The 13,661-nt window shown below is 40.0% G+C and overlaps 2 long non-coding RNA genes across 2 annotated transcripts; one reads left to right on the top strand and one right to left on the bottom strand.

Annotated features, from left to right (window-relative positions):
* Positions 1 to 337: 337 nt before the first annotated feature.
* On the bottom strand, positions 338 to 3,639 carry LOC147915341 (uncharacterized). Its single transcript, XR_015553912.1, has 2 exons — positions 3,070 to 3,639; positions 338 to 1,004 (listed from the first exon to the last, which is right to left on the bottom strand). It is a non-coding gene; the product is annotated as an uncharacterized LOC147915341 (long non-coding RNA).
* Positions 2,621 to 9,657, top strand: LOC147915342 (uncharacterized). The gene is made up of 3 exons (XR_015553913.1): positions 2,621 to 3,747; positions 6,145 to 6,462; positions 6,493 to 9,657. It is a non-coding gene; the product is annotated as an uncharacterized LOC147915342 (long non-coding RNA).
* Positions 9,658 to 13,661: the final 4,004 nt, after the last annotated feature.

A 13,661-nucleotide genomic window follows, 5' to 3' on the forward strand; every position in this document is an offset into this window, starting at 1 on the left:
CCCTGCTTCCCTTGTTGCATCTTTTTCTACTCTGCTGCTTCTCTTTCCCTTTTAAGGGCCTTTGTGATGCACTGGGCCCACCTAGATAATCCAGGATAATCGCCCTATTTTGAAGTCAGTTGATTAGCAACCTTAATTCCATCTGCAAATTTAATTCACCTTTGGCAAGTAAACTAATATATTCCTATGTTCCAGGGATTAAGACACATTTGTGGGCCATGACTTTGCTACACAAACAGTTTTTAAAATAAAGTTAAACATACACATACCATGTGACCCAGCAATTCCACTTTTAAGTGCTTACCCAAGAGAAGAAGACTTATGTTCACACAAAAACTTGTTTGCAAAGATTTATAGCAGCTTTATTCATAGTCAAAAAAGACAAAACTGAAAATAACTCAAATGTCCTTCAACTGGTGGATGGATAAACTGTGGTACATTCATACAATGGATACTACATTCAGCAATAAAACAGAAGGAAGTGCTGATACAGGCAACAACATGGATGAACACTAAAATGAATGTATTGTGCTAAATGAAAGAATCCAGACTCAAAAGGCCAAATGCTGTAGAATTCCATTTATATGATATTCTAGAAAGGACAAACCATAGGGAAAGACAGCAGATCGTTAGTCTCCAGGGGTTAAGGGTGGGGGAAGAGTTGACTACAAAAGAGCAGCTGAAGGGAGTTCTGGGTGCTGGAACTGTTCTGTATATTGAATGTGGTAGTGGCACAGCTCTCTGCATTTGTCAAAACAGTTGTAACAAGAGGAAAACAAATACATCATTGCTCACCCATCAGATTGGCAAACCTTTAAAAATCTGACAATGCCAATCTGACAATTCCCAGGGCAAGGATGACCCATACACTGTTGGTGGGAATGGAAATTGTTAAAACTTCAGAGGATGATTTGGCTGCAGCTCGTCAAGTTGCAGATGCACATCAGCCTTTGGCCCAGCAATCCACTCACAGGCAGGTGTCCATTCTAGGGAATCCATGTGTGCTCGAGGAGACACACATAAGGATAGTCATTAGACATGGTAGGAGAATGAATTAATTGTAGTTAGTAGTTACTTTAAAAAGAAAGGAAAAAATGCATATGGGAAAGAATCAACCCTGCTGGCTACATATATGATCTGAGAAGGCAACTCATTAGTTTGTCTCCTTAATAGTATGTATACAGCACAGAGAGCACTGTACTAAGAATCTGGAGACAAGCATCCGAGCATTTACTTCCAACTCTGTCACTAAGTAGCAGTCAGACTATGGATGACTTAACTCAAGAAACCTCACTTTCCATTTCCTGGAAAATGAAGAGTTTAGGCTCTACAACCACTAAAATTATTTCCATCTCCACGATTCTATGATTCAATAAGCCAACTATCAAAAATTATATTCCAAAGTACCTATGTTGAGAAACTGTTCTTCCCAGACACCCTGAAATCAGAAACTATCAGAGAAATAGGACTTCTTAATATGTTGATACATAAAATGGTCCAAATTTCTTGGTATGTCTATGACCAGCTTTTTAATCAAGATCGTAACTCAGAAAGAGCATATAAGCAGCTAAACCCACCATATTGACTCAGGTCACCCTCAGGTAAAACTAATATATCTTCTCCTATTTTAACATTCCAAAACAAGTTCCCCATACTAATGAGTCCATCTTGTCAAGTTCAGGTCTGTCTAGCCAAAAGTCATTCATGTATATGATAAGATTTACTTGATTTTTTAACAAAGATAAAATGATGAATGGCTTTTTGTATTTTGCCTGTTTCATCTATAAAGCTCTTACATTACAATTTAATAGCTTCAGCCTGCTACAATAATTTAAAGAGCCTTTTGAAACTTGTAATATGCCACGTCCAACATGATCTAGTAAAAAAACCAGTAGTTCAGAATCCAAAAAGCTTAGTTAAAAATTTCAGTACCACCAATACTTACACTTCAAAGACACCAATAACAAGTCATTTGTTCCTACTGCAGAATTTAATACGTTATTAACTTCTGTAATCATCCAAAAGCATAATTAGGATGTTATCATTAAAATGTATTTTTTAAATCAGAAATATTAAAACTAATGATTAAACTATTAAATTAAATAATTAACTAAATATTAAAACTAATGGCAACTAACGATCTGTTGTCTTTCTTTATGGTTTATCTTTTCTAGAATATCATATAAATGAAATCCTACCGTATTTGGCCTTTTGACCTTTCACCATGTCAGTCAAATCAAAATTTCAAAATTCTTGTTCTATGGGCTTTCCAAATCTAAATTCTTATGATTCTAAATGAGTACGGAGACAAAACACACACTACATACTACTTCTAAAAACCTCCTCCTTGTCCGATTTTAATTTTAGCACCAACTGCCAAGAAAAACCTTTCCACTGAAACCTAAATTCCATACACATTATGTCAATCATCAACTGATCAGTCATCAATCTATCTTAACCAAAGGTGAGTTATTATTAGGAAGTTACATAATTTTCACCAAAGACTGTTTAAAGCTCCTTTCATTAAATGCAGTTTACAACAACTCACAGGCTTCAAAGTTCGCCTTGCAAATATAGAGTCAATTATCAGAAACCATTAATGGGATTAGGTTTTTCTATAAAGGTGGTCCCAAGGAAGTAGGAGCGCTTATTTGTTTAAAGAACGCAATGAGGAGCCCAATAGCCTGAGCGGAGTCAGGCAGAGGAGCGCTGACCACTGGCTGTCTTCTGAAGGAAAGTGTTCACCCCGGGATGTCGCGACCTGGCCTAGACAGGGTCCTGGGGGAGCGCGAACTCAAGGGCGCACACAGAGGGCAGGCGACTCCCTGCCGCCCCCTGCACCTCTGCTGGGTGGGCAGGAGGCCCTGCCGAGGTGGGGCCCCGCCAAGGCAAAGGGACCCGCCGGCCAGGCGACACTCCTCTGCTCCTCCAAGGGACAGAGGTTTGGCTCCCCCGCCTGAGGCAGCCCGCCAGCAGCCCCGTCCCCATCCGCCGCCCCCAACACCGCGCTCCCGCCATCAGCGGCGGAGATCTCCTCGCGGAGCCCGCCGCCCGCCGCCCACCGCCTACCTCGGCGCCGCCTCCTGCCCAGCGCTCCTCCACACTGCAGAAAGGAGAGCTCCACAGCGCTGAAAATCCTGGAGGAAGGATCCAGAAACCGCCAATCCCCCCACACAAACCAGCGCGGCCGCCACCTCCGCACCAGGGACCCTGCCTCCGGTGCACGCGTCAGGCAGCTCTCCAGCTCGCCGGCCCCTCTGCCGCTCTGAGCGCTGGTCCTGCGCATGCGCGGGCCTCTGAGGCTACAATGGGAACGGCTTGGGGGGGGCACGGGCTGGGCATGGGCGCGTGGTGACCGAGGTGTCCATGAGACGAGAGCAGGAGCTGGCTGGCGCTTTGCAGCCCTTGACTCTGCTCTCCCTGGATGACCGTCAGCTCCTGGAGAAGATCTGTCTTCCCTTGAGGCGGCTCCTCCTGTCCTGAGAAGTGCGTCACATGATCTAACATTTGTTTAAAAAAGAATGATGACATTCTTAACACCTGAAGTGTGTTGTGTCCCCAGAAGAATTCTCTGCTTCCACAGAAGACTAGACAGCAAGCAGTTGGGACCGAGTTCTGACCCAGGAAGGAAAGATGCTGAGTGCGAAGCCGTCTCCCTCCACCAACTCCTCACCCTGATCTGTGGCCTTGATGGGGTGACAGCGCTGGGGACTTGTGCAGGTGACAGTGCTCAAGTGTTTGCCCACGGTATTACATTTCTTATGGTTTAGTGGTTAAAAGAGGAGGCAAGCTGTCAGTTTTTTAGACAATTTCACTTGCAGAAATGTCTTTGGACAAAGAAGTTTGTTTTCTTCTGATTTTTATAATCAATAACAATAATTAAAATACTTATTTTCTTAATCTCATTGGCATGCTAAAACAAACAAGTCACTTGGTTTTCACCAAATTGTCCACATTTTCATTAAAACTTTGGAAGTATTGCTGTTTGAGGTAAAGAAAGCATCTGGGAAGAACAATTACCCTTAGTTGATATCTTCCCAGATAAATGTACAAACACATAGCTATGAACCGTTTTGACAGGCCTGGCAAATCCAGTTTGAGTTCTAGAATGGATCATCCAAAGTAAGGTTAAATTAGTAATTTTCTGAGGAGTTTGCAAGTACATGATCATGTTGACTTCATCAAATAGGTCTGGTGATTTAAATGAAGTTTGAGTTTAATGATAAAAGTTTTCAAGAGACTGAGAAATATTAAGTACACGTACTTAAAAACGTGTAAATTAAAGTAAAGCCTGGCATTATCCTCTTTAAAACAGAGTCACAGTAACACTATTGTCAAGGTATGACAAGGAATAGAAATGTTTTATAGAGTCAATTCTTCACTTCTAAAGGACCTAATGTGACATTCTAGAAATCTCCATAGTCTTTCAGTCATCTATATTTAAATTGCTCAATTTATATTTTAAAGACTAATGAATCTGAGGGCTAAATATTCAAGGTCATTGTTTCATTGTTTTTCATTGTTGCAAAGTACATGGGTATAAAGTGTGGCTGAAATCCATGGTCTTGGAGAAGAAAAATATACAGAACTTATTTATCACTCTCACAGTGTGTCCTGACTTAATCCTACAAATGTTCCAAGAATAAAGCCTCAGTGAATTCCATTCTGTTCTTAGATATGACATTTCATTCATAATGAATATTCTCAAATTAGGCTCCAGCTAGTAATTATGTTCCTGATGCAAATAGGCAATAAAAAAGAATCCGTGTTTGATTAAATTGGGCTCAAGAGGACCACTTAGAACCAAAATTTGTTTTTTGCTTTGTTTTTCTTTATCGATGTCTTTCTTTCTCCTCAGTGGATTTGGCAGATAAATGACACAGAAAGCTGAGAGACTGGAGGGCAGGGTCTTGAAGAATATGGGGTTTCCTCATCTTCAAGATCTTTTTATCTTTCAAATTCTATGATTTTTGCTATTTATATAGGGATTCATTTTTTTTCCATTATTTCTAATAGTGATCATAATAGTGAAACTAACAAAACTTAGCACCTGTGGAACATTTTTCATTGTAAAAATTTACGTTATTCTGACAACTTAATATTTTAAAAAGCCATTAACAGCTAATCTGATGCTCAGAGGATTTTTAGGGTAGTAGACTGTTCTGTACATAATGGTGGCTACATGTCACTATATGTGTGTCAAAACCCATGGAACTATACAACACAAAGAGTGACCCTCAAACTAGGCTCTGTAGTTCATAACAACGTATCAATATTGTTCATTCATTATAACAAATATATCACACTAATGCAAGGTGTTAATAATAGGGGAGATGGGGCTTGGGGGAGAGGAGAGGGGCAGTGCGGTGGGTGTATGGAACGCTATGTACTCTCTGTTCAATTATCTGTAAATCTAAAACTGTACTTTTAAGAATCAAATTTTTTAAAGTTTTTTTGAAAGGCACTGAAAGGTAATTTAACAGTGTAAGGCATCTATTTTGTGCAGAAGGGCAAGGAAAGAAGAAGGTGAAATGATTTAAACAGTTCACCTTGTGAAAGTTTGAATTGTGGTGTGTTTCTGAAGCCTTAGACAAGGGCAGGACATAGAATTTGAGACATGGATGAAATAAAGGAGAAGGAAGACATCAGCGTGATCAGACCTGATCAATTAATATTTAGGACAAATTACTATATTGGGTGGATTTGTTTTTATTTTCTTTGCTTTTTAGAAACCTTACACCGTTCTATGAAAGCCACACGTGCACAGTATCAACAGGTGTGTTTCCTACCGAGCGGCACCTGCTTCTCTCCCTCTGCATCTTCTATTCCTTTCCCCCGCCTCTCACCACCTCTGACTGATGGTCGCTGTTTCTATCTCTCTTCCTCACTCTCCCTCTCTCCTTTTTTTTTTTTTTTCCTCTTTGTGCTTTCTCCTCTAACACATCAGACTAACCATAACCTTCCTGGTTATTGTTTAGTTCCACTGAAAGAACTCAGTGGTTTCCATCAAGAAATGATAGATCAGTGTTCTGGGAAAATTTTCTCTATTTCAGCTACTTCTCCACCCTCAATCTGAAGCAGGAAAATTTCTTGAACGTTGAGCCAATTTTTTATATTTTTTTCTTTTTTGAATCCAAATTTCAGAGCTCCTGGTTGTATTGGAAAAATTCCTGAAGAAGGCTGCCTGGAGTTGAGCCGATAGTTCTTCCTATAAAAAGAACCATAACAAAGAATCCTTATTTTGTCCATGGGGCCTCAGGAGAAGCCCTCGTGAGAGAGGAATCCTTGCTAACCCTATGTTGTACCTAGGACTGGCTTCTCCTAAGACAGTGGTTCTCGAACTCCAGTGTGCATTAGAACTGTGTGGAGGTCCCCTACAACACAGAATGCTGAGCCCATCCCAGAGTTTGTGATCCAGTAGGATGGCGGACCCGAGAATTTACATCTCTGACCATTTCCCAGGTGATGCTCCTGAACCAGCTACACATTGAGAACCACCGGCTTAGAAACCTTAGGTTTCAAAGGATGCTTTCCTTGAGCAGACAGCCAAAACTATCAAAATCTTAATCAAGATTCACCAACAACTTCAATGTGTTGGCATTTGGATCTAGAGGCTCCTGAATTGTAAGAGACTAAAGCAAAGATTACGCTGAGTTCAAGGTTTGTGACTCTCCTAAGTGTCGCCCAATTCCTTTGCTTGCTTCCCTTGACCCCTACCTGGCTAGAAAAGAATATTAAAAACAAAGCCAGCTTTGATTATTTTATCTTCAGTCAATTAAGACATTTTTGAGTAAGATTTTTTTTGACAGAATAGCCAACTTTCTTTTATCTACACTATTGGAAACAAATTATTAGTGATAACAATGGTTATTTACTGAGGACCTAATATGTCTCAAGCCCTTTACATACTTTTATTCCTCTGCTTCTCAGAACCCTATGGCATCCCATGTGTGTTCACTGTTTCTCCACCACTCCTCTAATGAACCCCCCAGACCACACTCATATTTGACTTCACCATGCCTTCTCTCATTTAATTTAGCAGTAGATTAAAATTACAGAAGAAACTTGAAGGGGTCTTGAACCCCAGCAGGAGAAGGTCTAAAGTCTATCCAGGACAAATGGCTTAATGTTTGTTTCTGAGAAGTTTCCAGGGACAAAAACTCCACAACCTACAGAAACTAGTTCTGTTGAATATTAATATCTCTAATCAATGATATACATTAATTAATTGGTTTTTTATTGATTGGTTGATTGTCTGCTATATTACTTTGCCATATGATAAAATTTTTCTTCGTGTTATTTAAATAATTTTCACTTTATATCCATTTTTTAAAGTTAGCCTTCTCTGGACTTCCTCATACAATGAAAATGGTAATTGTCACCTATTAACGTTTTCCTCTTCTGTTTAGATAACCTCAGTTTCTTTACTGCATTAAAAATATTTAATAAGTGTTGTGCTTTTTTTCTCCAGTTCTTCTCTAGGTTCAATTTATTGGGTAGTATAGTGGAAAGGTGACTTCACAGGTCCTGTGTGGTAAAGAATCATCTTTGTACTGTATTCAATGTGAATAAAATCTATACTACTTTTGTGTTCAGTCTAATCTGGAATCTGAACCTTTCCTTCCTCCCTCCCTCTACTGTCTGGAATAGTTAATAATCCCAGACCTAGAGTTTTGCTTGTGGAAAGTGTTTGTTGTTCTTGTTGGTTAGTTAGCTTGACGTTCTAACAATTCAATTTATTTAGTAGATATGTGAGTTTTCCTATTTTATGTTTTTTTTGTGTGTCAGTTTCAGTATATGGGTTTTTTATAAAGTGAATTTTGACCTTTGCTGTCTAATTCGTAGTGCTAAGTATTTCACAAAATGGTGTATCTCGTTAAGATCTAAGCACTCTGTAGACAATACTTCTTATTTGATTTCTGATACTGGTCATTTGTGTTTCACTTCTTTTTCTTTTCCTTAATCAGTTTTGCTAGTGGTTTATTAACATTATTAATATTTTAAAAATAACTACTTTTGGCCTGATTTATTTCTTTAGTATTTTTCTATTTCATTGATTCTTATCTTTATTATTGTTTCCTATCTGTATTTTTTCCAGTGTTATTCTCTTTTAATTCTTGAGACAGAAGCTGAGATTGTGGATTTCCTGTCTTTCTTCCATACTCATACATTCATTTAAGGCTACACACAGATGTAGCTGGTATCTTTTGTCTTCCCTAGTGTATTACTAAACTCTGTGCTGCAAGCCATGTCTGCCCCATAGCGTCTCCAGCCCATGGTCTGCAACCATGCCAGTCTTTGTGTGTCTCCACCCCTCTACCTGAAGCTCATATCTTGTGTCGAGTGTCACCATCTCATATGACTGCAGTCCATGTCTGCCCTTTTGTTTTGTCAAGATTTTCTCTCCCCTCTGTCCATACCACCTCTCAAAAGTCTCCATTCCTTGTTCCTGTAGCCCTTGCCAACCCATATGAGTTTCCATCCCCTCTCTCGAAAACCCATGTCAGACAACTAATGTAATTCTCTCATGTACCTGCAGCGCATACATTTCCTCGAGTGTCTCTATCTCCTGTGCCCACATTTTATACCAGACCTCACATGTCTCTCTCACTCCATGTGTCTGCATCCCTTTCCATCCCTGAGTGTGCCTGTCCACTGTGCTTCAGCCCATGCCAGCTCGTGTTTGTCTACATTCTCTGTGCCTCCAGCCTATCTAGACAACCAGTGTTTTCATTTACTGTTCCTCTAGCCCCTGTCTGAACTCGTGTGTTTCCTTACCCTGTGCCTGTAGCCCATGTGTGCCTCAAGTGTCTTCACTCAGTGTCCCACGCTTGGGTGTCATTCACTTGTTAAAGGACATATTGGTTCCTTCTAGGTTTTGGCCACTGTGAATAAAGCTGCTTTTTAGATGTTCTTAGGGGTCTGTGTGTGGATGTATATTTTCACAGTAGTTGGAGAAATACACTGCTGCACAATTGGTGCACCATATAGTGACACTATATTTAGCTTCACAAGAATTAGCAAGATGTCTTCTTAAGAGGTTGTACTGTGTGTATTCCCATCAGCAGTGAATGACATTTCTTATTGTCCTAACCCCTCACTAGTAATTGGTATTGTCAGTTTTTGGTTTTTAGCTATTCTACTAGAAGAGTAGAGTATCTCATTGGTGTTTTAATTTGCTTTTTCTTAATACACAATGGATTTTATTTTCCAATAATTCCTTGTGTTGAGCAATTTATATTTGCTTATTTGCCATGTATATATATATTTTTGGTAACTTGTCTATTCATATTTTGGTCTATTTATTTTAATTTGGGGAGTTTGTTTTCTTGTTGCAGCATTTGATTGGTTTTTGAATATTTTACATGCAGGTCTTTCTGCAGATATGTGTTTTACAAATGTATTATCCTAGTCAGGAGTTTGTATTTCCACTCTGTGAATGCCGTCTTTCCCAGATTGGAGAGTTTAAATTTAACCAAGTCCACATGATCAATTATTTTCTTCATGGATTGTGCTTTTTGTGTTGTATATGAAAACTAATCATCAAACTGTATATCATGAAGATTTTCTCCTGTTTCCCAGTATGATTTTTACAGTTTTACATTTTATATTTAAGTTGATGAGTGATTTTAAGAAAATATATGTCTAAGGTGCAAAGTTGGTGTCTTTGTTCATTTATTTCCATAGGTTCGTCCTTTTTTATCATCACCATGGTTGATGATGACTAAAGACCTAAAAGACTATTATTTTTTATGTTGGAGTGCATTTATTGTCTTGACCAAGATCAAGTTGTCTGTATTTGCAGAGGTCTCTGTGTGGACTTTCCGTGCTTTTTCATTTACCTCTATGTCTATTCATTTTATTTTTTATTTATTTTTTAATTTTTATTTGTTTATTTTTCCCCCAAAGCCCCAGTAGATAGTTGTATGTCACAGCTGCACATCCTTCCAGCTGCTGCACGTGGGACACCGCCCCAGTATGGCCAGAGAAGCAGTGCTTCGGTGCGCGCCCGGGATCCGAACCCAGGCCGCCAGCAGCGGAGCGCGCGCACCCAACTGCCAAGCCATGGGGCCGGCCCCATTCATTTTAAAATATCACAGTTTGGATCCCGGGCGTGCACCGATGCATGGCTTCTCCGGCCATGCTGAGGCTGCATCCCACATACAGCAACTAGAAGGATGTGCAGCTATGACATAGAACTATCTACTGGGCCTTTGGGGGAAAACAATAAATAAATAAAATTATAAAAAAAAAATCACGGGCTCTTGATTATTGTAGTATTGTAAAATATCACAGTCTCTTGACTTTGTAATTAATCTTGACATTGAGAAGTGTGAGTTCATCAATTTGTTCTTCATCAGGATTGTCTAGACCACTCAAGGTTTCAAGTGAGTTGGTCAATGTCTACAAAATAGCTTGGTGAGATTTTTATTGGAATTGCACTGGATCTTTAGATCAATTTAAGATGAATTGACATCTTAATAATATTGTGACTTTTGATCATGAGCAAGGAATATATCTCAATCGATTTATTTTTCCTTTATTGTTTTTAAGTGTCTCATATTTTTTTCCACAGATATCTGTAAATATTTTATTGGATTTACACTTGAGGATTTCTTTGTGTATGTGTGTGTGTTGTTAACGGTGTTGTTTCATATTCCAATTATTTGTTGGTATATAGAAAATCAACTGAATTTTGTATCTGAATTTGAACTTCTCTTCATGATATCTCTATAAATTCCCATCTGGGCACAGAACAGGGGGCTCCGTTTCTGTTTGAACATCCCAAATCATGACATTGAATAATCTGAACACTGAATTTCAGCCATTCACCAGAACTGCCAAGGCACACAGCCACCACTAATACTGCAGTTACAAGCCTTTTCTGAGAGGCATGCCCTCGGATTCATTAAAGAACGCCCATTTTCCACTCAGCCTGGTAGTGGCAGTTTGGCAAGAAGACTGCAGAGCCCTTACAGGCTTGGTCCTAGAGCTGAGACAAACTATCCCTGTCTTCCATTCCTAAAATGGAGACTGACCTGAACCTCCCTCGGCTCTAGGAATTAAGGCTCTCTCACACATAACTTCCCAGACACACTACAGTTACAAGCCTTTTCTGAGAGTCATTCCCTCGGACTCACTAAAGAAAGCCAGTTCTCAACTCGGCCCGCCAGTGGCAGTTTGGCAAGAAACTTCAGAGCCCTTAGAGTCTTGTCCCTAGTGCTGAGCCAAACTATCTCTGTCTTCCATTTCTGGATCTGAGACCATGCAGAATCTCTCTCAGCTCTAGGAATTAAGACTGTCTCACACATAAATTCCAAGACACACAGCAGTTAAAAACCTTTTCTGAGAGACATTCCCTTGGATTCACTAAAGAAAATCGGTACTTGACTCGGCCTGCCAGTGGCAATTTGGTGAGAAACTGCAGAGCCAGATTGTATGTATAACTGAGATCAAATGGTATTTGTCTTTCTCTGTCTCAGTTATATCACTTACTATAATGACCTCAAGGTCCATCCATGACATTGCAAATGGCAAGATTTTTTCATTTTTATGGCTGAATAATATTCCATTGTAAATATATACCCCATTTTCTTTCCTTTTTTTTTGTGAGGAAGATCAGCCCTGAGCTAACATGTGCCAATCCTCCTCTTTTTGCTGAGGAAGACTGGCCCTGTGCTAACATCTGTGCCCACCTTCCTCCACTTTATATGGGACTGCATCACAACATGGCCTGAGAAGCAGTGAGGCAGTGCGCGTCAGGGATCTGAACCCCGGGCTGCCACAGCAGAGCACACACACTTAACCACTATGCCACCAGGCCGGCCCATACCACGTTTTCTTTATCCACTCATCTATTGATGGACATTTAGGTTGTTTCCATATCTTAGCTATTATAAATAATTCTGTAATAATCACAGGGGTGCATATATCTTTTCAAGTTAGTGTTTTCATTTTCTTCGGATAAATACACTGAAGTGTATCTATTTTTAATTTTTTCAGGAACCTCCACTGTCTTTTCCATAGTGGCTGCACCAGTTTAAATCCCATGAACAGCACACAAGGGTTTCCTTTTCTTCACATCCTTGCCAACACTTATTATCTCTTGTCACTTTGATGATCACCACCCTTACAGGTGTGAGGTGATAGCTCTTTGTGCTTTGGGTTTGCATTTCCCTGATGATTAGTGACATTGAGATCCTTCTAATGTACGTGTTGGCCATTTGGATGTCTTCTTGGGACAAATGTCTACTTAGTCCTTTGCCCATTTTTCAATTGGATTGCTTTTTTGTTATTGGGTTGTATGAGTTCTTTATAAATTTTGTTATGGGTTGTATAAATTTTTTATAAATTTTAGATATTTAACTCTTTATCTGATACATGGTTTGTAAAACTTTTCTCCCAGCCTTTTGATTTTGTTGGTTGTTTCTTTTGCTGGGCAGAAGCTTTTAAGTTTGATGTAGTCCCATTTGTTGATTTTTTCTTTTGTTGTTTGCAGTTTTGGTGGGATATCCACAAAATCATTGCCAAGACCAATGTCGAGGAGCCTCTTCCCTATGTTTTCTTCTAGCAGTTTTACAGCTTCAGGTCTGAGAATGCCCAAAAGGCCAGGAGGAACAATGTCCCTTTTTTTCGGAGCTGAACAGATTCAGTCTCTCATTTCTCTATCAAGAAGTTTTGTTCAGATCTTATAAACACAATTCTTTCCCATTTTAAGCCAAATTAAAAAGGTCAGCCTGGCCCCTTCACTCCAAAAGTGCCCCCTAGGCTCCCCTGGTCAAGGAAATTCCCCCTGGGTTTCTCGTTCCTAGGAATTCCGCCCTAGGTTCCTCTGACCTAGGGAATGTACCAGTACCCCCTTAAGACACCTAGCCTTAAACCTTGAAAACAGCTCAAATAAACTCTGAACTGTTGACTTACAATAAGGAGGTCCAGGTTTCAGGAGAACTCACTGGGGTCACCTGAAGAATGCAGTGATCTGGAGGGCACAATGGGCCCCTATTGGTACCCAATGCCAGTTCAGTGTAGATTCCAGGTGGTCTTTGGTGGGTTTCTCTGAAATCCTGCCATGACTACACCAACAAATGTCTACATAAATAATCCATAATCAATGTATAAATCAAAATTAGAGTGAGTTTATTATGAGTCGCCTTTTGAGGACCATGGCCCAGGGCCTTCCTTTCCTAAGGAAGGAAGGGCATCAACGAAGTGGGGTGCACAGAGCGGTTATATGCTGTCAAAGAGCATGTATCACATAGGATTGTAATGTCCCTTTTACTATAGTGACAAGATCACCCTGTCAGATTGCCCTGCAAGAATAGCAATTGATGGACACAGCAGGGAGCAGGTCTGCTGTCTTGATGGGCTTGGCTGGTGTCAGGTCTGTTGTCTCAAACTAGGTGGTCACAGGATGACTGCAGCAACCAAGTCCTAGCTTAGGGAGAAATGCTCATCCTTAAGGTTCTGCCAATGAGGGCATCTTTATCTTAAGGGCATATTCTCTTCTCTTTGGGACATGGGAAAGCAGATACACAATGCAGGCGACAGGCCCCTTTGTAAAAACAAACTCCGGCCAAATTAGTTTTACCCCAAATGGCTCCCTCATGTACTCCAATATATCCTATTGCTTGCCATTTATTTATCAGTTCCTTAGTACTCAT

Source organism: Ceratotherium simum, chromosome 13, assembly GCF_057802395.1.
Source record: "Ceratotherium simum simum isolate JZ-2026a chromosome 13, ASM5780239v1, whole genome shotgun sequence".
Classification (NCBI taxonomy): Eukaryota; Metazoa; Chordata; class Mammalia; order Perissodactyla; family Rhinocerotidae; genus Ceratotherium; species Ceratotherium simum.